This window comes from Gopherus evgoodei, chromosome 1 (assembly GCF_007399415.2).
Source record: "Gopherus evgoodei ecotype Sinaloan lineage chromosome 1, rGopEvg1_v1.p, whole genome shotgun sequence".
Taxonomy (NCBI): domain Eukaryota; kingdom Metazoa; phylum Chordata; order Testudines; family Testudinidae; genus Gopherus; species Gopherus evgoodei.
Window position 1 is genome coordinate 319,331,776 of NC_044322.1, and position 24,598 is coordinate 319,356,373.

At 46.9% G+C, this 24,598-nt stretch overlaps 1 protein-coding gene across 4 annotated transcripts in view; it reads left to right on the top strand.

Annotated features, from left to right (window-relative positions):
• Window positions 1-15,390: 15,390 nt before the first annotated feature.
• Window positions 15,391-24,598, top strand: part of MET (MET proto-oncogene, receptor tyrosine kinase) — a 160,073-nt gene continuing 150,865 nt past the window's right edge. For 2 of the 4 annotated variants that reach the window (XM_030549062.1, XM_030549068.1), the window contains exon 1: window positions 23,413-23,618. The gene's annotated coding sequence lies outside the window, so the exon portion shown is untranslated. Of the gene's footprint in view, window positions 15,434-23,412; window positions 23,619-24,598 lie in introns of those variants that run through there. The other 2 variants (XM_030549065.1, XM_030549064.1) reach the window with 2 other exon arrangements.

Sequence of the window (24,598 nt, forward strand, 5' to 3'; positions counted from 1 at the left end):
TGGTGGGGTGAGAGGTTGAGGCAAATCACCTGGCCACTGATTACATGCAGCCAGACATCAGGACTATTAGAAGAGCGCAGCAGGGCACACTGCACATCAGAGAAGCTTTGAAAACCAGTTTCATGACTGGCCAGCTACGGTATGACAGTTCTGTTTGTTCCTCCTTGATGAAAACCCGACCCCTTGTTTCACTCTACTTCCCTGTAAGCCAACTGCCCTCCCTCCTTGGATCACCGCTTGCAGAGGCAATAAAGTCATTATTGTTTCAAAATCATGCACTCTTTATTAATTCATCACACAAACGAGGATAACTGTCAAGGTAGCCTGGGAGGGCTGGGTGAGGAGGGGAGTACCGGGTGGGGTGGTGGATGAATGAAGGAGGGAAGGACAAGGCCACACTGCACTTCAAAACTTATTGAATGCCAGCCTTCTGTTGCTTGGGCAGTCCTCTGGGGTGGAGTGGTTGGGTGCAGCAGACATGGTAAGCCACAGTCTTTCAGTTTCTTCAACCTTCATAACATGTGGGAATGGTTTCAAACAGCAGCATCCTCCTTTCCCATACCAAGCACCCATTGGGTTGGCCATTTAAAAGGAGTGGCTGTACTGGCCACAAATGCATCCCAAGTATTCAGGGCCAATTAATCACTAAACATGCTTGCTTTTAAACCATGTATTATATTTACAAAGGTACACTCACCAGAGGTGCCTTCTCCGGCTTCATGGTTCATGAGCCCGCTCTGGGAGGGTTGGGAGGGTATTGGCTCCAGGGTGGTAAACAGTTCCTGGCTGTCATGGAGAATGATTTCTCTGCTTGCGTGCTATACGCTATCCTTATCCTCCTCTACCTCCTCATCTTCCTCATCCCCAAAATCCTTATCCCTGTTGCATGAGACTCCGCACTTGCAGGTGTCCACGGATTGGGGTGGGGTAGTGGTAGGGGCGCCCCCTAGAATTGCAGGCAGCTCATCATAGAAGCGGCATGTATAGGGCTGTGACCCAGAGCGGCCATTTGCCTCTTTGGTTTTTTGGTAGGCTTGCCTGAGCTCCTAAATTTTCACGCAGCACTGCTGCGGGTCCCTGTTGTAGCCTCTGTCCATTATGCTCTTGGAGATTTTTTCAAATATTTTGGCATTTCGTCTTTTGGAACAGAGTTCGGATAGCACAGATTCGTCTCCCCAAACAGTGATCAGATCCACTACCTCCCATTCAGTCCATGCTGGAGCTCTTTTGTGATTCTGGGACTGCATGGTCACCTGTGCTGATGAGCTCGCCATGCTGGTCAAACAGGAAATGAAATTCAAAAGTTCCCGGGTCTTTTCCTGTCTACCTGGCCAGCGCATCTGAGTTGAGAGTGCTGTCCAGAGCAGTCACAATGGAGCACTCTGGGATAGCTCCCGGAGGCCAATGCCACTGAATTGCAACCACACCACCCCAAATTCAACCCAGCGATGTCGAATTCAGCACTAATCCCCTCATTGCGGAGGAGTACAGAAATCAATTTTAAGAGCCCTTTAAGTCGACAAAAATGGCTAGTCGTGTGGATGGGTGCAGGGTTAAATCAACCTAACACTGCTAAATTCAACCTAAACTCGTAGTGTAGATCAGAGCCTGCACTCCAGCTTGGCAAGAGGCGCAGGCAGAGTTGACCAGGGAGTGGCAGCAATTGACTCACTGTGGTGAAGACACAGCAAGTTGATCTAAGTACGTCTAAGTTATTCATGTAGCTGAAATTGCGTAACTTAGATCAATTCCCCTCCAGTATAGACCAGGTCTTACATTTCACACTAATGCTGTGCTGTATTTAAAGAGCTCCACCTGGAATCTTGCACACCTCCTGTTAACTTGTGGGGGGGGGGAAGCTTCTGGGACCTCCCCCCATTGGCACCCTGACTGTAGGCACTATACATACACCTAGCACAGAGATATTCTCTGTGCTGAAGAGGTTAGACTTTCTGATGCATACATAGTGAAGGGGTTAATGTCATTTCAATATTACCTGTAGCCTGGTAAATCCGAGGATGAGAATGGCAAAAGTTGCGGGGGCATGATATAAATAATGGTATCAGAGACCAACATGGAAAAAACGAGACAAATCAGGAGCATAGGTCTGCATCAGTGATCTAAAACCTCACTTTGCTGGATTTACTGCTGAGGTTGTTAACTGCTGTGCTCAACTACAAAAAGTAATGAGACAATTAAGGTAAAAACTAAGGAAAGAGGGAGACAGCTTGGCTCTCATTGTAATTTACAGCTTGTAAGTCCCTTGTGAAATCGTTATTTTGAGTGTTAAATAGCAGCAGTAAGTTCAGTTACTGGTTTGGAATCTGCTAATTAATACAATGCAATGGAAGGAGCTGCTAGTTAATGCAATGGAGCGCTCGTTCAGCTCCAGAAATTAAGGGCCTGATTTTCATTTGTGCTAAGGCCACTTTGCACCACTCTAGCATTGTAAAGGGGCATTAAAGTGTAGTAGTGTAAATTGGCCTTAGCCTACATGAGAAGCAGGCTCCAAGTGTTTAAAAATGTTTTGTATCCCTTTAAAAAATTGCCTCCTTGGTTGTGTACAAGATGTACAATGCATATTTGTTTTAAGATTCCTAGGTGTAATGACCAGGGCATGGGCAGCCAGGCCTGATGGATAGTCAGGTGCCAAGCGAAAGGTTAGCACCAGCATCAAGTGCCAAGCTGAAGCTCAGAGCCAGAGACAGCACCAAGTGTAGGAGCAGTGTGAGGCTAGAAAGCAGGAACAGATGCGGTCTGGGATAGGAACAGGGATGAAGGGCAGACAGGGAGGCAGGAGTCAGGTAAGCAGAAGGAGACAATAGTAACAGCCAGCCATGGATTCCTGTAGTTTCTCAAACAACTTCCTGTGCTTCTTACTGGTTTAAAAAAAGCTCCCCAGCCAATCAGGAGTGCAGATGTTTTCCCCAATTGGTAGCTTCAGGGGCAGGGCAAACTAGTACCTCACAGGTTCCTCTTTCTGGTTGCTTAAGTAAACTATGGGCTTGTGGGTGGTTGTGAGCTGAGTACTGCCTAGGTTCAAGGCCCATATTCCCTCTCATCTGGTTTGTTTAAAAAAAAGGCACATAGTGAAGAGCGTTCATTCTGCAATCAATGTATTTTGTATCATTGCCCTTCTATCAAGCAGTAGCAGACATCCAGGGCCTTGCAGGCTAGCTTTCCACAGAAGGAAAAGTAAGTAACAGGAGGTATCTGGGTGTATTCTAAGAATAATTTGCTTTTATTTACATTCACACCAGTCCTGGAATGAGATGGTCACAAACAGTATGCCAGGCAAGTCTTTCTTTCAGAAATCTCAGCCCAGCATCAATGCCTAGTTCTCAGGGAACAACTGACTCAAGACCTCATGCTGATCAGAGACCAAGGTAAAGATCAAACTCTCCCACAGCTCACACAGCTCCCTCTCTGCCTTTGCAGGGAGCCTTGCATAAACAAAACTGACACCAATACACAGCATGTCTTCCCACAACTGGATGCTTGTTTTCACTCCAAGACACAGAACTTGGAAAGCTCCCTGTAACAGCTCCACCTGGTGACAATTGCCATAACAATGTTTGTTTATTTATATGAGTTCCTGCTGACCCAGCATCGTTCCCAGTGGCTTCAACTGGAGCAAGACTGCACTGTCTGTGCATAATGCAGAGCCTGAACTTGTGATTGCTGAGCATTCCCTGTGAGGTTGAGCACTATCAACTCCCATTGGTTTCAGTGGAAGTTGAGGGCATTCACTACCTTGGAAAAAGTTGCTCAGCGCCTTGCAGGATCAGGCCTAAACTTTCTGTGTACACAAATTTTGGCAGATTTCAGCAATATATTGAAGCATAAGGGTGATTAGTATCAATAGCCCAATCCTTCTCTCACTGAAGTCAGTGGCAAAACTCTCATTGATTTAACTGGGAGCAGGAGCAGGCTCCTAGTCATGTTCTTTAGTTATGTTAAATCATTATGAGTTGGCTTTACATTGTCTTGTCATAGAAATTGTGTTGTGCAGAAGAAACTGACATCATAGCACATTTGGACCTGTTAGTCCACATCTTGCACTGATGTCTCCAGCTTAAGCACACAAGGTTCATCTAAGCCAGGGCACATAAAGAGGTAAAAGGCTAATTGTCAGAGAAGAGAACAGGGCCTCCAGTGTCCAGTCCTGGATCCAAACTGTGCGACAGCTAAATTGGACAGATGTAATTACCCTGCCCAGTTTAGAGGAGGAACAGGAAATATGCACCTGACCCTCTCACACTGATCTTAAGGGAAGAAAGAAGGTTCCTAATACTACAAGGATTGCTAGGGAAGGTTCAGATCATATGGTTTATCAGAAAAATAAATGACTGTGCTAAAAATTATAGTATTGTGGGAAGCCCCTGGCAGTGCTGTGTACCATGACCATAAAAAAACAGTGTCAGCTCTGAAGTATACAATAAGGAATGGAATGATAAAAGTCCGACAGTGTTTCAGAATTTTTGAAAATGTCAGTGTAAATATAAATGTTTTTGCTGCAGAATTAAATAAATGTGTAGTGACGCTTGAGTTAAAAATTATGACCTACTTCCCTTTGTAAAGGTGTTATGAATGTTACAATATTTGAATAGGGGGACTACATACTATTGGTATGACTCATCTATTAAAAAAAAAAGACAAGGTGGGTGAGGTAATATTTTTTTTTATTGGACCAGCTTCTGTTGGTGAAAGAAGTTTGTACTACCCCGAGGAGGAGAAGGAGAAGCCACCCCGATGTGGCCCTTGGGTGAAAAAGTTTGCCCATCCCTGTTCTAAACTGAAAATGAAAGACAGAGATAGGGAGGTTCTGAAGCAGGAAAGATGAATTATCTAGTCACAAATGTAACAACATAACCAGGGAAAAGAATAATCTGTCACCCATGCTTAAAGGGAATTTAGTTAGTGATAATCTGCTGCACAATATTAGATCTGGAATCTGAATGTGTCAGAATCATTGGCAGTTATCCCATTTTACTCTTGCTTGTACAACAATATGGATAGAAAGCATTTTCAGAAACTTGTTAATAAATAGGAAGTGGCAGACTGTGTGGATGGCTACATATTTATCTAACTGGAAAACATACTCTGGGAGGAATGATTCATCAGAACAGTCAGACACAATGGAAGTCCTTTGAGGAGCATACACTGTACAAAAAAAAATGCTTAGGGCCCAATTCTACGAGTTGTTCTAAGCTCCCATTGATTTCTCTGCAGACTGGGCCTTAAGCAGCCCTGGTGTAAGAACCACAGACCTAGAACTGGTGTATGCAGGTGCAGAAGCTGCTTACCCATCACCACTAGGGGTTTTGGTAGAGTTACCATCAAGAGGAACTGAGAGGTTAAGTCCTGCAAGAAGCCCCGCCCAAAGGGACATGAGCAACAGCCCTCTGTTGTTTCTTGATTGGCTGGCATTTGTATAAAGTTAACGCAGGAAACCATTTCTGAGAGTTGTCTGTGTAATGCAGGACTCCAGTGTGCTTCTGCCTTAGCCCTTGCTTGCTATGATTTGCCTGAATCCTGGGCTCTGACCATGGCTCAGCTCTCAACCCTGCTCCTGGTTTACTGTCTCTGGCTTATGACTGCTGACCTCAGTGAAAGATCCTGGCTTGACCCAACCCTGATTCTTACCTCATGCTCTCAGTTTGGTAACAGACTCTGACTGTTTTGAGCTGGCCTGGCCCTGGATTGATCTCTGGCTTTCGGCCCTGATACAGAACAGTTCACTCCATGACAAGAGGTTGCTCGCTATCTGGCCCTGACACACAGATTATTTAGAGATGGACAAAACTGCCTTGAGAGAAATATCAAATCTTATAATTTTTAGATGAAGATCTAGTTCAGAGTCACTATTTAAACTGAGCTAATATGCAGTTTTGCTTGTGGCCATCTTGAAAGAGTCTGAAGAGCTGGGGAGATGAGGGAATGACATTTTGAAAGACTTGTGTTGACATTAGCAATTGAACTTTGCATAGAAGTCAAAGACACTCGTCTTTGTAGGGATATCTTGCCATTCATGGTTCAGCATATTAAATGGACTACTGGCAGTGCAAAATAAGAATTAATTTACACTATAGACCAGGGGTGGGCAAACTATGGCCCACGGGCCACATCCAGCCCATCAGCCAATTTAAACTGGCCCTCAAGCTCCTGGTGGGGAGTGGGGTCTGGGGTTTGCCCCACTCCCATGCTCCAAGTAGGGAGTGCGGGAAGGAACCAGACACAGACAGCTTGTTTGCTCAGGAAGGCGCCCCGTCGTCAGAGGTGGCAGCCCTTTTATTATCTTCAGTTACAGCATTCCTACAGCATTAGCATGATTCACAACTCTATTTACTATCCTTCTATTGGTGGCCTTGGGACTCTCCCCTTCCCTTCCTCCCATGTGGAAAAGCAGAAGCGCAGCGCATGTTGTACTTTTCCATCCTACGGGGATGTGCTTTACTTTCCCATCTTGTGATTAGATAAAGGGTTTACAGGGAACAATCATCTGGTGGCTTGCCAGCCAGGACCGATCCCTACATCTCCCCCTTTAGTTTTTAAGGATAAGGAACATATTTTTGTTTGGCCCACGGACAACCCTGGGTACACAAGGAAACCAGGGAGGGGACGCATTGAATACTGCAACAGGTAAATATGAGAAGTAAAAGGCAGAGTCCCCCATAGGTTATTAATTGGTGTAACCAGCCCCATCCTGGCAGCCAGTTAGACAGCCAATCCCACCAGGAAGAGAAGGGATCGTTGTGAATTTGAATTTGAGCAGTTAGGTTTTTTATCTGCGCAAGCTGATTATTTACAGCGTGAGAATGATCAGAGATGTTAAAACAACACATGTTATTAACCTTTTCGCACCCATAGTGGTGCAATAGGAGACAAATATCATTATACATAACATCACACAAGAATTAGCATTCAGGCAAGCAATAAAAGCAGTTAACAAATTCTCTGGGGTTTTCTCCTTTTCTTGCTGTTCCAGCAGACGCTCAGCTTGCTGTGAGAGGGACTTTATTTGTCCCCATGTCACTGGTGCATTGGGAGTACCACGGCGCCATCCTTGAGACAGCGTAACTGTTGTTTTTAATAACTGATTGAAATCAGGAATGGGATTGTTAAGACCCTGGTGCCACGCCATGCTGCGGGCCGCCTGTGGGGTCCTCTTTCCACGGACGGATGTAACGGGCTGGGACCCACACAGGCCCCTCAGGTGTGTTGACGGCTGCGTAACCTCGCCCCCAGCTAATCAAGGGGACTGGGGCACTCCACGTTGTTCCAGGGAGTTGTCGATACGTTACTTTAGGGGCGGGGAGTTCTTCCTTGCACCGAAAGTGTTTCTGTAAACGGGATATATAATGGGTACCATCAAAAACAAGATTTAAATGATTGATTGTATAGAGCACATGTGCTAACCACTCCTCCTTGTCTGGCAATGTGGGCGGGATTCCCCCTTTTGTTTTTTGTTGGAGGAGAGCTGTTTTCAGAGTGCGGTTGGCGCGCTCAACGATGGCTTGGCCCTGCGAATTGTAGGGGATGCCAAAGGTGTGCACGACGCCCCAACGGGAGCAGAAGGCAGCGAATTGCTGAGAGCAATAAGCTGGCCGATTATCCGTTTTTAGCTTGGCCGGGATGCCCATAACAGAAAAACAACGGACAAAATGGTTGATAACGTGCCGAACACGTTCACCTTTGTGGGGCGTGACCCAAAGGTAACCGGAATAGGTGTCAATAGTAACATGAAGAAAATTCCACGGGGAAAAGGGGGGAAAACGTGTGACATCCATTTGCCAAAGCTGATTGGCGCCGAGACCGCGGGGGTTAATGCCGGTGGGGGGGTAGGAGCGGAGGGAGGAACATTGCGGGCATTGTTGGACAACAGCCTTAGCTTCATCCAAGGGAATGGAGAACTCCCGAGCGAGGGCTTTAGCATTTTGATGATGAAAGGCGTGGCTGGAGGTAGGGGAATGAACCCAGGAAATACGCACTTGTGCATCAGCATAAGCGTTGCCCTCAGATAAGACCCCGGGGAGGGGAAGGTGGCTACGAATATGTGCAATAAAAAACGGGTGAGACCGGGAGCGCAAAAGCTGTTGGAGAGTAAGAAAGAGGGCAAGGAGTGGTTGTTCCATGAGTGGGGTCATGTAGCTACCAGCTATAGCGGTACCAACATTAGCAACATAAAGGCTGTCTGTAATAACATTAAGGGGGACAGTGGAGAAGTGAGAAAAGGCTAAACAAAGGGCAGCAAGTTCTGCCCGTTGAGGGCTCGTTTGGGGAGTGGTAAAACGCGAATGCCACTGCGTACCACTACGCCAAGAGACTACACCGCGGGTCGGACAGCCATCGGTAAAGACCGTAAGAGCACCAACTATCGGGGTATGCTGGCAAAGATTACGAAACACAGTGGGAATGTGACGAATGGCATGCAGGCGAGGGTCTTTATTAGTGTGATAGGAAAGGGAGCCCACAAAACCGGCCAGGGCCAGTTGGAGGGCATCAGAGAAAGCAAGAGCTAACTCGGTACCGCGCAGCGGGAATGGGAGAACAATTTCCACGGGATCCAATGCGAAAAGGGCACGACAGCGGTACCGGCCCTTGGTAATTAATAGGGCGATCATGAGCTCCAGAGGAGACAAGGTGTTGGGAGGGGAATGTGGGAGGTAGAGCCATTCAAGAATTCGCAGCGGGGAAACACCAGGATCTTGAGCCACAATGGCGCAGGGTTGTAGGGTGTCACAGAGACAAATTAATTTCGGTGGTACATTGTCACAGGCACGGTCCACCCAATGGCGGGCCAGGAGCTGGTTAAGCGTGGCTAAAACGGCCAATTGCTCGGAGGAGAGGGCGATGAGATCAGAGGGATGAGTGCCCTGGGTAAGGGCCAAAAAGAGGGGGCGCAGGGTACTGGTAGTAATTTGATAATAGGGGCGTAACCAATTGATAGCCCCCAAAAGTTGTTGTAGGACCACATAGGTGACCGGGTTAGGTATGTGTAGCGAGGGAAGGATCGGAGTAGAATAGGCAGCCTGAAGCTTATGGCCCAAATATTGGAACGGCTCATGGAGTTGGACCTTTTCCGGGGCAATTTGCAATCCATAAGTCCAAAGGGAGGAGGTTAGCTGGTTAAGCCAATCCTGTGGGAGGACTGGGGCAGCAACCAGAATATCATCCATATAATGGTAAACAAGGAGAGAGGGGAAAAATTGTCGAAAAGAAGACAGAGCAGTATCCACATAGTATTGGCACAGGGTGGGGCTGTTAAGCATGCCCTGGGGAAGAACGGTCCATTGATAGCGATGAGTTGGGCGAGAATTATTAAGAGTGGGGACAGTAAAGGCAAAGTACCTTTTGTCTTGCTCCTGAAGAGGGATGGAAAAAAAAAACAATCCTTTAAGTCAATCACGGCCAGTTGGAAGCCTTGTGGGATAAGATTGGGATTTGGGGCACCACATTGTAGGGGGCCCATGGGTTCTAGGATTTTATTAATGGCTCGCAAATCGTGTAATAGCCGCCATTTTCCTGATTTCTTTTTTATTACAAAAACAGGAGTATTATAGGGACTGGTGGTGGGTTCAAGGTGTCGGGCTTCGCACTGTTCCTGAACTAAGGCGGAGAGTGCGGTCAGCTTTTCGGCGGGTAGGGGCCATTGCTCCACCCAAACAGGAGAGTGCGTTTTCCAGGTGAGGGCTAATGCAGTGGGAGTGGTTGCCATGTAAAAACAAACTAGATTAATTTAACTAAAAGGTTGAAAAAATTCACGATATAGGTGGTCCAGCTGCTCCCAGTTGGGATTTAGGGCAGTTAAGGCTAGGCACCAGTCACGGTCCTCGCTATATTCAGCCTCATAAAACGCCGCAGGCGGGTGGCTAGAATCGGTGGTTACAAAATATACTTCAAGACGGCCTCCTATTTGTCAAATGCAGAGAAATGGGCGTAAGACCGCAAGGCAGGAGGTACGTGAAAGGGAGCGCCAGACAAACAACCGGATACGATGATTGGGGTGGCATATTAGTCTATAGGCATATTGTGCTCCCGGGTTGGAGTCAGAACAGTGGACCCCTTCGTTAAGGAGGGGGGTAACAAAGGCCGCATAAATATCAGACTCTGTCCAGCTTTCGCTATAATAATGGTTATGATATGGGTGCACGAGTTTAGGGTAAAACAAGCGTAGCCCCTAGTTGAGAAAGGAGATCCCGGCCCCACAAATTAAATTCTATGGGAAGAATGCATGGTTTAATTTGGGCCACTGTTTGCTGCATTGTAGGGTCTACCACTGGTAGCCAGTTGCTACTCCGTCTAGAGGCTTGGCTGCCCCCAACACCCCATACCGAGGGGGCCACCTCGGAGGGCCAGGAGGGGTCCCACTCCTTGCCTGCGATCACGGAGACGTCAGCCCCGGTCTCTAAGAGCCCTGCCAAGACCTTACCGTGAATCTGATAAAGGCAGGTGGGCTTACGGACGTGTATGTGCTGAATCACGGCAGCGACTTGAGGATGATAAGTCGTGGTATCGAACGCCACTTCACTGTTAGTCCGGAGATGCAAGGGCTCGGCACGCATGGAACCAAATCCCCCTTTTCGTTCCTGTTGGGACACTGCAGGACAATAATAAGGGAGCAACAACAGTTGGGACCAGGATTCCCCTTTTTTAAGGGACAGCGGAAGCTGCCCCCAATATTGGGCATAGATGGTGCCGCTATAATCAGCATCAATTACCCCTGGGACAGTCATAATGCCTTTATAATGGGCAGAGGAGCGGGGGAGCACGAGCCCCACCGTTCCAGGAGGGAGGGGGCCCCAAAGCTGAGTGGGCATCAGGAGTACTTCTCCGGGGAGCTGAGAGCTCATGTCCTGTGCGTTTTCCAAATCGATGCCCGCACTGCCAGAGGTGGCGGGGGGGGGGAACCGCCTCCTCCCTCGGTTAGACCGGGGCCCGAGGGGGGCCCGACTGGGAGTTTCCCGAGGGGGCAGAGCGGCACTGATTAGCCCAGTGGAAGCCTTTGTTACACTTGGGACATTTTTTATTTGGGCGCCCTCCACCTTCTCCTTCCGGTGGTCGCCCTCGGTCTCTGCTGGCCCCTCCTCCCGGCGCCCGGCACTCGCAGCGGAAATGACCCGGCTTATTACAATTGAAGCAATTACCTAGAGGCTTGCTGCCGGCGCGCAAGGCGCCGGCAAGTAACGCCATGGTGTGGGTTTGTGTCCCCACTTCGGCGCAAGCCTGAATCACATCCGCCAGAGAGTACTGCGCGCGATGAATGACTGTCTGAAGGATGCGGCGGCAATCAGCATTGGCTTGTTCAGCCGCCAGTCGGCGGAGTAGTTCCTCTTGGGCTTCTGGGTTGTCGATTTGCCGGGCAATGGCTTCTTTTAACCGATCCACAAATTGATGGAAAGGCTCAGAAGACCCCGTCTGATGCTAGTGAAGGATGATAAGGGCTTACCCGTAATGGGGACCCGGCGAAACGCCCGCATAACGGAAAGTGCGGTGCGTTTAAAGGACGCTGCCGGGAGCTGCAGTTGTGCCATCACCTCCGCGAATGCACCCGACCCATATATTTGGTCGGGAATGTTATCCGCAGAGGAGATGGCCAATGCCGCAGCCCGGAACTCACTGTCCCATACAACATATTGGGCAGGGGATAAAATCATTCAGAACAGATGTTTCCAGTCCGTTGGCAACATAACGTAAGTATTGCCTAACCCTTCGATAAGACCCTCCACATAAGTAGATCGGAGGCCAGATTGGCGGACCCCTTTATTTAGCTCACTAATAACCGCATACTGCAATGGGTGATGGGTGGCGGTTGCCTCTCCCTGAGCGTTTGTGCTATAAGTGACCGGGTAGAGGGCTGGGAGTTTGCCCTCCCACCCCTCCAACAAGGGAGAAGCGCCTGCCACCATCGCCTGCTGGAGGGCTGCTTGCACCGCGCTCTGAGCCGGCGAGGGCGGGAGGGGTGGTGACGGCAGCGAGGAATCGGGGGAGGTGAGGCCGGGGGCCATCGCCACGGGCGCAGAACAAGGGGTTTCTGCCTCCGTGGCATAGGAAGGAGGTGGAGTAGGGGTGGGAGAGGCAAGCGGGGGCGCCTCCTTCCGCAAACGCCCAATTGCCTCTGCACAATGTTGCCACAGCAAGATGTGTTGGATAGGCGCTCGTGGCTCCCTTAGGAGCCGTTCGCCCACGTTCTGCCAGTCAGAAACCTCGAGAGACCCTCTCTCGGGGTACCAAGGGCATTTAACCTCTATTGCGTGGAGCAATTCCTCCACTTGTCGCTGCGATGCTGTCGTGCGACCGGTTACCTTGAGTAATTGAACCAGCTCTTTCACATGAGCCTTCTGTTGCACGGATAAATCCCCCCCCATACTCACGAGGGAGTGCAAAGACGCACTGCGGTGCACCACGGCTCGGCCAGCCGGTGGGTACGGAGGGCTGGAATCACGTCGGGGTCACCAGATGCGGGAAGGAACCAGACACAGACAGCTTGTTTGCTCAGGAAGGCGCCCCGTCGTCAGAGGTGGCAGCCCTTTTATTATCTTCAGTTACAGCATTCCTACAGCATTAGCATGATTCACAACTCTATTTACTATCCTTCTATTGGTGGCCTTGGGACTCTCCCCTTCCCTTCCTCCCATGTGGAAAAGCAGAAGCGCAGCGCGTGTTGTACTTTTCCATCCTACGGGGATGTGCTTTACTTTCCCATCTTGTGATTAGATAAAGGGTTTATAGGGAACAATCATCTGGTGGCTTGCCAGCCAGGACCGATCCCTACAGGGAGTGGGGTCTGGAGCCACTTCATGTGGCTCCCAGAAACAGAGGCATGTCTCCTCTCCGGCTCCTACATTTAGCTGCAGGGGCAGCACCTGCGGACAGGGCAACATGCAGAGCTGCCTGCCCGTGCCTCCACACAGAGCCAAAGGAGAGACATGCCACTGCTTCTGGGAGCTGTTTGAGGTAAACGCCGCCTGAAGCCTGCACCCCTGAGTCCTTCCCATGCCTCAACCCCCTGCCCCAGCCCTGATCCCCCTCCTGCCCTCTGAACCCCTTGATTCCAGCCTGGAGCATCCTCCTGCACCCCAAACCCCTCATCCCCAGCCCCACCCCAAAGCCTGCACCCCCAGCCAGAGCCCTCACCCCTCTCACACCCCAGCTCCAATTTCGTGAGTATTCATGGCCGTTCATGCAATTTCCCCACCCAGATGTGGCCCTCGAGCCAAAAAGTTTGCCCACCCCTGCTCTAGATCATACATAGGGGGTCTACTAAGAAAAACTTTGCTGATATTGTATTATATGACTATTCAGCTATAGATGTTAATCTTAGGATATAGCCAATACGTCATTTTAAAAAGATTATGTACTATTCAGTTACAGTCTGTGGTTATGTTTTCTGGTGATTTTTAAATCTACTTCAGTTATAGTGCCCAACAGGCACTAATGGGAGAGGTGCCTTTTAAGTTAAGACTCATGGTGTGATTTCTATACCTCAGCTCAATTAAAAATAAATTGATTGATTTTTAGTCTGAAAAAAGCTCTAGATAATTTGGAAAAAATGAAAAGAGCATGTAAAATAGTTTGAAATTTGTCAATCATTTAGATCTACTCCCTGTTGAGCAAAAGATAATGCTCACTGTGTGACAGACCCAGACCAGTTGGGTGCAGGAGTCTGGTAGAGGGCAAATATACTGCTCACTGGATGAGTAGTTTTCTGTTCCCTAAGTGACCAGAGCAGGGGCTGCATTAGAGTAATCAGGAACCCGCTAGAACCAATTAAGTCAGGCAGGATAATTAAGACACCTGGAGCCAATTAAGAAACTGCTAGAATCAATTAGGACAGACTAGCTAATCAGGGCACCTGAGTTTAAAAAGGACCTCACTTCAGTTTGTGGCATGCATGCAAGTAGCTGGGAGCAAGAGCCTCAAGGAGCTGAGAGAGAGAAGACATCCTGCTGGAAGACTGAGGAGTGCAAGCATTATCAGGCACCAGGAGAAAGGTCCTGTGGTGAGGACAAAGAAGGTGTTGGGAGGAAGCCATGGGGAAGTAGCCCAGGGAGTTGTAGCTGTTGCACAATTGTACCAGGAGGTACTCTAGACAGCTGTAGTCCACAGCTGGGATGGAACCCAGAGTAGAGGACGGGCCCCGATTCCCCCCAAACCTCCAACTCCTGACCAGACACAGGAGGAATTGACCTGGACTGTGGCTTCTACTAGAGGAGAAGGTCTTTGGGCTGTTTCCCCACCCAGATGGTGAATCTGTGAGGTGAGCAAATCCGCCAATAAGCGCAGGACCCACCAAGGTAGAGGAGGAACTTTCCAACAACTGGTATGTTGGATTGAACAACCTAATAAGCAAGTACTATCTAAAGTGCAGTTCTTTGAAAAGTAGTTGCATGTAAAATGATACTTTTTATTCAGTAGAAACCTTATCCCTGTCTGTATTTCAACAATCTGCTTTTTTGTCTGGCTACCATAAGATTTTACTACTTTTTTCTTAACTGCAGTAGCCAACACAGCTATGGAAGAGTGAGCTGGTCTGTTTGTGTTCACGCAACATCAGCAAAACTATTACATTCTGAATGCAGAGTCGGATTAGGCAGAAGAAATCCAGCTTAACTTTCTGATTCCAAGGGCAGATCATGGGGCTGTCTGCTATGAAAACATCTTTATACTTGTAAATTGATCAGATTTGACTAAGCCATAAAGAGAGAATAAACATGGAACCAGGAACTCCTGTTTTTGCAGTCACATTTCAGAGTAGAGCTTCCTTTGAGTTTTGTTCAATCAGCTAATCCTGGTTCTTTAAATCAAAGTGAGATATTCTATGAAATCCTCATAGAAAGCAAAACTGACTGCAAAATGAATATGGAGAAAGAGCAGCCCAAAAGATGGCAGAGCAAGATTGTTTCACGGGGCACAATATAAAAAAGCTCTGTTATCCGGCCTGCATTAACCAGCATTTCTGATATCTCCCAATACAAATCTTCAATCTAGTAACCAGGACTAGTATACTGCCCAGGAGGTTATGCAATTGCACATTTTGCACTCTATTTTTATGCAAAAGAGGCAGAAGACAAGTAAGCAAGCAGATATCAGGGATTAAATCAAAAAAGCAGCTTCTGGGGTGTGTCATAGGGTCATTACAGATTCAGCCCAATCTCCTACACCTTCTACATCTACAGTGATAATTGATGTTGATAATGATGATCCTGAGTCACTGCAAGAACCTGAAGTGCCTTCTGAATCAAAGAAAGACTAAATTATGTTCAGTATAGTTGTGGTGTTAAGTGTATTTTTAGTGATGTGGGTATATGCCATGTGCTGCCCATAGTGATATTAGTGTCATAAGATAGGTGTATCCAGGTAACCTACTGTATAGAAAACTAAGTGCTTCAAGAAACCAACCACTCTGCAGTGCAGTATTACTACTGGCTTGGTGAGTACCTGTATGCTATTTTATACTTTAGTCTTTTTATCGTATTCTAATTCTTTGAAAATTGGTATTCCATTGGTAAAGTATAACTCAGTTAACCAGAATATTCAATTAATTGGCACCCTCCATTTTCCCAACATGCCAGATAACAGAGCTTTTTCTGTAAATACATTGTAGCATTATCAGAAAGACAGCTCTTGAATGGGTACAGTACATGGAAAGGGTACAGAAAAGCAGGGATTTGCGACAGTGTTCTCAACAAGATTCCTGTGAAATTAAATTTAGAGTCATCTTGAAAACATACAGTCCTGGCTTTAACTCCATTTACATCAAAGGAGTCGGTGCCAAGAATGAATGTGGCCCATGCTGTCATGGATTCTAGGACTGGAAGGGACCTCGAGACGTCATCGAGTCCAGTCCCCTGCCCTCAGGGCAGGACCAAATACTGTCTAGACCATCCCTGGTAGACATTTATCTAATCTATTCTTAAATATCTCCAGAGATGGAGATTCCACAACCTTCCTAGGCAATTTATTCCAGTGTTTAACCATCCTGACAGTTAGGAACTTTTTCCTAATGTCCAACCTAAACCTCCCTTGCTGCAATTTAAGCCCATTGCTTCTTGCTCTATCCTTAGAGGCTAAGGTGAACAAGTTTTCTCCCTCCTCCTGATTACATCCTTTTAGATACCTGAAAACTGCTATCATGTCCCCTCTCAGTCTTCTCTTTTCCAAACTAAACAAACCCAATTCTTTCAGCCTTCCTTCATAGGTCATGTTCTCTAGACCTTTAATCATTCTTGTTGCTCTTCTCTGGACAGTCTCTAATTTCTCCACATCTTTCTTGAAATGCGGTGCCCAGAACTGTACACAATACTCCATTTGAGGCCTAACCAGCGCAGAGTAGAATGGAAGAATGACTTCCTGTGTCTTGCTCACAGCACACCTGTTAATGCATCCCAGAATCATGTTTGCTTTTTTTTTTTTTTTTTTTTTTTGCAACAGCATCACACTGTTGACTCATATTTAGCTTGTGTCAAAGCCAGTTAGGGGAGAGAAATGACATACAATACCTTAATTAGTTATATCAACTTGTTAATAGGGTAACATTTTCAAAAACACTAAAGTGACTCGGAGCCAGATTTTAAAGAAACGTAGCCTTCCAATTCCTATTGATTTAAATGAGAGTTACGTGCCAAATTTATAAAGGTATTTAGGTGCCTAAGCGCCTAAATCCCATTGGTTTTCAATGAATTTTAGGCTTCTAAGCGCTTTTCAGGCTTGATAATAGAACTTAATCTATTAAGAACTCAGTTTGTTCTAATATTATCTCTAGTTTCCTATTGACAACCTCAAGGTTTTTTTTTTTTGTTTTTTTTTTAAAGGGCTACAGTTAGCAGTAAGTGAACATGAGGAAATGTGAGAATTGTAATAGGGTCACAAAAATACAGTGCAATTGAAAAACCCAATCCTGACTTTTCCAGAAATAAAACATTTATAACAGCTACAAGCCCAGACAAATCATTCTGCTGTGAAAAATCTTTGATTCACACAACACATGCAAGCCACTGCTAAGCATAACAGAACATAACCCACCTAAGTTGCTTAAAGGGAAGGTGCTAAAAGTGTAGAAAGTGAACAAGAGTAATTTGCCCCCATTTTTATTAGTATTTCTAGAGTGGTGTAAGTGTGCCCAGTGCTTTGCAAACATGAAAAAGAACTGCTGTCCTAAAGAGCTTGCAGTCTTATTCAAACAGATGTCAGATGTCTAGGGGTGGGGATTCTGCTTAGAGCAGGGGTATCAAGGTCCCAGCCCACGGGCCATCCGTTACCTCAGAACCTCCCCACTGCGGCCTGGGGAGGACAAAACATGAAGGAATGGGACAAGGCCACAGTAGTGTGGACAACAATATGAAAGTTTCACAGAAGTGAGTTTTGAAAAGAAATTTGAAGACTGTAAAGGAGAGCACAGGAACACATAGAAGCAGGGCCAGCTCCAGGCCATAGCGCACCAAGCGCGTGCTCGGGGCGGCATGCCGTGGGGGGCGCTCTGCCGGTTGCTGGGAGGGCGGCATGCAGCTCCGGTGGAACCTCCCGCAGGCGTCCCTGCGAATGGTCCGCTGGTCCCGTGGATCTGGTGGAGCATCCGCAGGCACGCCTGCGGGAGTTCCACCAGAGCCATGGGACCGGCGAGCAGCGGAACGCCCCCCGTGGCGTGCCGCCGTGCTTGGGGCGGCGAAATTGCTAAAGCCGGCCCTGCACAGAAGGCAAAGCTGTTCTTAACATAGGGCAGCAACATAGGCCGCGGGTTATATACATTTGCGGAGCTCAGGCTCCAGGAATATTCAGGGCTGTGGGCCCTGCTCCATCAATATTTGGAGCTGGGTCTCTCCCCCGGCCTTGCCTGGATCGGGCCCGGCCCCCATGGGTCTCCCCTCCCCACACACACAGCCACGTCCCTGCCTGGAGCAGGTCCCAGCCCCTGCCTGCCACCCCTCTCCCTGCGTTCCCCCCCCCCACGCCGCGCCGCGTCCCTGCCTGACAGAAAGCAGCGTGAGCCTCTCCCCTGCCTGCTCATGCTGCGGGGAGTAGAGCGATTCCCAGCAGAACTGCTGTCTGCCGCCCCAGGGTCCTAGTTCCTGCTCTCCACTAATGGCAAGGCAGGCTGCCCTTACCCTGCCCTAGCCCTGAGCATCTCCAATGCCCCAAACCCTCATCCCCAACCCTGAGCCCCCCTGCACCATGAACCCCTCATCCTCAGCCCCACAGCCCTCACCTCACACCCCAACCCTCTGCCCTAGCCCTGAGCCCCCTCCTGCATCATGAACGCCTCATCCCCCAGCCCCAGCCAGAACCGTCATCCCCTTGCACCTTAATTCTCTGCCCCAGCCCTAAGCCCCCCCACATCATGAACCCCTCATCCTCAGCCCCTCAGCCCTGCACTCCCTCCTATCCCCAAACTCCCTCCCAGAGGGTGCACCCCCTCCCCCTTCCCACCCTCAAACTCCATCCCAAAGCCTGCACACCCACCCCCTGCCCCAACCCAGAGCCTGCACCCAGCACCCAAACTCCATCCTAAAGCCTGCACCCTAATCCCCAGCCCAGATCTGCAGCCCAGACCTCCTTCCCCAAGCTCCCTCCCAGAGCCTTAGGCAGGTGGGGGTGGAGTTGGGGGCAGGTGGGGGTGGAGTTGGGGGGCAGGTTCTGGGCACCACCAAAATTTCTACAAACTTGCCACCCATGGGCAGCAACACACACACACACACAGACACACAGAGTTGGAAGAATTAAAGAGAGGACTTAAGAGAGAGAACTGGAAAGGAATGTAAAGGAATAGAAACAAAGATCGGAGAAGAGATGAAGGCTGCAATAGGTCATGCAGAGCTCTGCTAAGTACTGCCAGGAAAATAGTTACCTAAGTAAATCAATAAAATCCATTCAAGATCGTCTTGTCCTTGTCCTTGAACCTTCCTGTGGAACTTGTTCTGAATTTTTTTTTTAACCACTTATTTTGGTGTGTAAATGCTTCACATTTTCAGCAAGTTAGTATGTTCTGTTATCATACTAGTTACTACCTGACAAACTCTGATCATACATTTATAGGTGGACAACTTATGTCACAACTCCTCCCATTTATATAGTGCCTTTTCTCCTGAAAGATTCACCTATGCCTTGTAAGTTATCTACAGCTATAATTTCACACACCACAGATTTCATTAATATGTCTGATGCAAAATACAGCAGCTCTCTAATGGGATACAACAATGCTACATAAAAATATAAGCCAACTAGGGGTGATTGAAAATTTTCACCAGAATTGTTTTTTGATGGAAAATTGGATTTCTGGCTTAACAAATTTTTTTCACAAAAAGTGTCTGCTTTTTGCAGAAAATTGTCTTTGTCAAAAAAAAATTAAACAAAAAAACTAAAACATTTCAATTTGGAAACAGCACTGCAGAGCCCAATGGAAATTATAGTTAAGCTGTTTTGTGCCCCCATTCTAATCTATAGTTCAAGTTCCTCAGTAGGACTACATCTCCCATGATGCACCATCATGCAAGAGGTGTGGGGAACACTGTGATATATCATGGGAGATGTAGTCTGGCTAGGGATCCTGGTCCATAGAGGAGAATGGGGCATGAGGCACCCAAGTTAAAACTCTCATGAGGTACTGGAGTGGCATTTTCCAATCAAGCTTAATTTTCAATCAGAATTTTTTGGTTTCAATTTTTTTCCAAAATGTTGAAATTATCCAAGGGAAAAAACATTCTGACCAGCTTTAAAACCAACCGTGCAACAATATAAGTAAACAATTCAATCAGGTTTAATACTTGCCCTCTTGGAGGAAAAGAACAAGAGGACTTTTGATGACCATAAGTGGTCAGGATCCCAGGAATTTACCTCATCAAAACATGGCAACTCCAGTACAAAGCACACATGGCAGGAGTCTTAAGTCAGAAATGACTGAGGAAACATATAAATAAATGCCTATTTTTGCCAAAGGTGTGCAAACCTTTGATTTCTTTCTCTAATCAGGGAAGGATTCATTATTCTCATTGATCTCATTCCATATTAAGATAACTGTCTATCATGATAGTACTAGGAATCAGACATAGAAGTTCTTTGTCTATCAGTGAGCTCTGGATCAACAGCTAAAATGAATATTTGTGACAGGGTGGCCAGAAATTTATACCAGAGCAAACTGAAGCAACATCCTGACGCCCAGAAATGAGTGGAGCAAAGGAAAGAAAAGAACTCTAGAGAGACCTCTAAAAGACTTCTTCAGACATCAGGAAACTAATTGTTTGTTAGATTTATTGGCAGTTGTGAACTTTTAAAACAAAGACCCAAGAGAGTAGACATTACCTAAGGATTAGATTGCAGCATCCTAATGAATCCTTCCCAGCCTCAGAAGTGTTGCTGCAGAATGGCTTCAGCATTAAGGACCCCACTTGTCTCTAAGGGCTTGGCTACACTCAAAACTCCAAAGTGCTGCTGCGGGAGCACTCCCACAGCAGCGCTTTGAAGTGCGAGTGTGATCACGGCACCAGCGCTGGGGAAGAGCTCTCCCAGTGCTGCAGGTACTCCACCTCCCCGTGGGGATTAGCTTGCGCTGGGAGCCAGGCTCCCAGCACTGGGGCACAGTTTACACTGGCACTTTGCAGCGCTGTAACTTGCTGCGCTCGGGGGGAGTGTGTTTTGGTTTTTTTCACACTCCTGAGCGAGAAAGTTGCAGCCCCGTAAAGCGCCAGTGTAGCCAAGGCCTATATAATTTTTTTGAGATGCTCAGTCAGTACATGAGGAGACTGATCAAAGGAATGGCATAGCTTTCACTAGGAAATGTCTAAAAGCAGTGAGAATAAAGCAGATCTATTCACTTAGGCCCAAACCCACTCACCAGAACACCATTCAAGTACCTAGCCTGGGTGCTTAGTACTGGGGAGATGTGTGAGGGAAAGAGGAATCCCATCTCCAGTCAGGCCACAGAAAAGCTGTAGCGTTTGTCTGCCATTCCTACTGCAACCCTGTCATAGTATCTTTCCCCAATCTGAACCTTAGAGTCCAAAAGTTGGGGTACCAGCATGAATTCCTCTAAGCTTAATTACCTGCTTAGATCTGATAAGCTGCCACCAATCAGGAATTCCAGTGCCTGATACACTCTGGTCCCCCCAAAACCTTCCCTGGGGACCCCAAGACCCAAATTCCTTGAGTCTCACAACAAAAGGGAATAAACCATTTCCCTTCCCCCTCCTTCCTTCCTCCCAGCTCTTTCTTGCTCTGGGTACACTAGATCACCATGATTCAAACTCCTTGAATTACCACACAGAGAGGAATGTTACCTCCCCCCCCGCATCCTCTTTTCCCTTCACCCAGAGGCAATACAGATTCAAACTCCGTGAATCTAAAACAAAGAGGAAATTCACCTTTCCCTTCTCCCACCAATTCCTTGGTGAGTAAAGACTCAGTTCCTTTGAGCCTTAACTAGGAGAAAAAAATCAAACAGGTCTTAAAAACAAAACTTTTAATAACTTTTACCTTTTTTCTTTTTATCTCTGCAATTTAGATGGTAAAAGTTACAGAGTCTGTCAGCTTATAGAAACTGGAGAAAAAGCCTCCTCCAACAAAAATACAATTTAAAATACTTCCAGCCAAATACACGTTTTCAAATACAGAAATAATCAAAAGACTATAACCGCCTTTCTTACTAAAATACTCACTATTCTGAATATATAAGAGACTGTAGCAGGGAGATTGGCAAGAAACCTGGTTGCACGTCCAGTCCCTTCCAGGACCCAGAGAGAACAATGCAAAACCCCAAAAACACAAACAAAGGCTTCCCTCCACTGAGATTTGAAAGTATCTTGTCTCCTGATTGGTCCCCTGGTCAGGTGTTTGGTTCCCTGTTTGTTAACCCTTTACAGGTAAGAGACATTAACCCTTAACTATCTGTTTATGACAAACCCTGAAGCTGCAGTAACCCTGGCAGGGCAAGGTTAATTGAGGCTCATTAAAGCAGGGTTATAAACAGGAGCCAACTGATTGCCGAAGGAAAGGATTCTGTGCAAAAGAGGAAGAACTGCTTGCTTATCCCAGGAAGCAAGGAGACCTAGGCAATGGAAGGGCTTTGACAGTGAGGAACTCTTTGTCTTCCCTCTGGCTGAAGGAAATTTAAACTTGTCGAAGTTTTATCTGTCGCTTGCTGGCATTTTTGGACCAGGCTGAAGAAAGGAACAATTATGATTCCCTTTGTAAGCAGGGCCTGAACAAGCACTCCCCTGACATCTAATGACAAACCAGAGGGAAAAGACTTCAGGAGCAGCCTGTATTTGCATAGGGGATCATCAAAGATCTGCTTTTCCAAAGTAATCTATTTTGGCTGGTGTTTGGTCATATTGAATGAAGGGGTAATGAAGTGTTGTTATCCTTATTGCATGAGTAAAGAACTGTGTTTAACATGCCTTGCCTGAGGGGGGAGGGTCGCCCTGACCTGAACCTCACTTGCTAAGCAGGGAGTAGGGATGACAAATCCTGGTAAAGGGCAAAGGGGGTTAAGGTAGGTATTTCTATCTAGGGGTGAGGATTCTGCTTCGAGCAGGGGTCTCAAAGTCCCAGCCTGTGGGCTATCTGTGGCCTGAGAACCTCTCCACTGTGGCCTGGGGAGAGGAGATGCATGCAGCCCCATAACTCCTATTGGCTGAGGGAGAAGGACAGAGATGCCATCACTAGTTGCTAGGCAGAGTCAGCCATGGAGGCAGCGTCACTTTTTTCCACAATGAATATAAACAAGTCAAAATACCAAACACAACTATCTGATGCACACCTTGCTGCAATCCTGAAGGTTTTAACTGCTCAGTCACTGAGCAGTTAAACCGACAGAACTGAAGCACTGCCAGGTTTCTGGCAAACACTAAAAACTCTCTGGCAGGCAAAGAATTGTATAAAGTTGTATAAGAGTTTTTTATTATTTCTAAGAAATTCAAAATAAAAAATACAATATAAATGTTTTCTTTTCTGAAAACCATCTTCAGTGGCATTATTGGCCCCCTGGGAGAATTTGAGGACTGGCACTGACCCTAAGGTAAATTGAGTTTGAGATCCCTGGCTTAGAGTATCCTAGCTCTGCAGAGAGGTATGCCTTTAGATGTCATTTGAGCCTTAGTCCTCTGATGTTTAAAGACACAGCTCATGAGACTTAACTGATAGTCTGTTTTTATTCAGTGATGATCAGAGCTGGGTCACTGATAAGCAGGTGTAAGGCTTAAGTCTCAGAACTGGTGCTAGGATAATGTTGCAGTAAAAGGTGAGGTTAAGGCTGCACTAGAAGTGAGGTTCCCTGCTACCCAGTGAAATCACTGAGAGCTGAAATCACTAAGACTTTGCTAAGTGGTAGAAACTCAGAACACAGAAGTGGCAGTGGCTCCAGCAGGGAAAAACAAACAGCAGCAGCAAGAAACCAGTTGCAAAGGTGCATAGCAGCAGAGACATTGCTCGATTCTCACTCCTGCTTTCAGGGATGGGAGGTGAACCAATGTGAATACACCTCTGGGTGTTCACTGACCAAAGACAACCAACTGTGAGTGGGGGTGCAGTGGAAGGAAAGGGGAGTGGCATGTTAAAAGAGCATTCGTCAGATGTTCACACCATAAGGTAGGAAACTGAGCCAAAGGATGCTGCCAACGTACTGTGAGGTGGGTGTTTGCTTACAGTTACGCGCTTTTGAATCATAGTTGTGGTGTTTTCTCACAAATTAATGCTGGGACTCTTTTCCCTTTTTTTTTATTTTACATAGACTCAGTGCTTGTGAGTAGGGAAGTATTGCCTCTTAGAACCACCCAGGTTGGTGTTTACTTTTCCCAGATTACTGGGTTAGGGCTTGAGCCAGTTCTGTTTTGTAATGTTAAGAGGAATCCCTAGATATTGAACCTGGCCCTTATTGCTCCCAGCAGCCCCTGGCAAAATAGTTTCACCAGTATTAGGAAAAGGTGGTGAAATGTTCTGCAGAGATGCATGTTTCTTAAAATGGCAGGTTGCAATATTCTGATTCTTTTAGCTTTATTTTTTTCTCCTTTCCTTTTATCTACATCTACAGTGCAGCCCGTCCTACACTGGATGGAATTCACTATAGCCCAGGCCAGGCTTTTACAGAGCCATTATGTGAATACAGAGCAAGGTTTACATTTTTTAAACCTTTGTAAATATAAATTGACCTGGCTTCATGCATGGATGGGGATAGGACGAGTATGGGTGGGAAATGTGGAGGAGACAGGGTGAGGTATGAAATGGACTGACTAGAAGGGATATGGACTCAGGTAGAGGAAGGGGTGGCAGGGAAGCTGTGTTGCCTTGTCAAATCTCAGTGTTTGATCTAAAAGTTGCAGAAAGGAGTCTTTTTTTCATGGGTCTCATCAGATCTGCCAGAGTGGGACTCACCTCCTACTACATTAATGCACCAACCTGATTTGCATGTTTAATGCTCATTCAACCCTCCCCTCCAAGAAAGGGAAATTCATTAAGAAAAAACCCTTCACTCTAAAAGTTACGATTGACAGTGTGTGTGTGTCCATATTACATACAACCACACAGCATTACTTACAAACAGTATTGCCTTCTTTTCAAAAATTCTACATTAAAAAAACCTCAAACGTTGGACTATCTGAAAATATAGTTG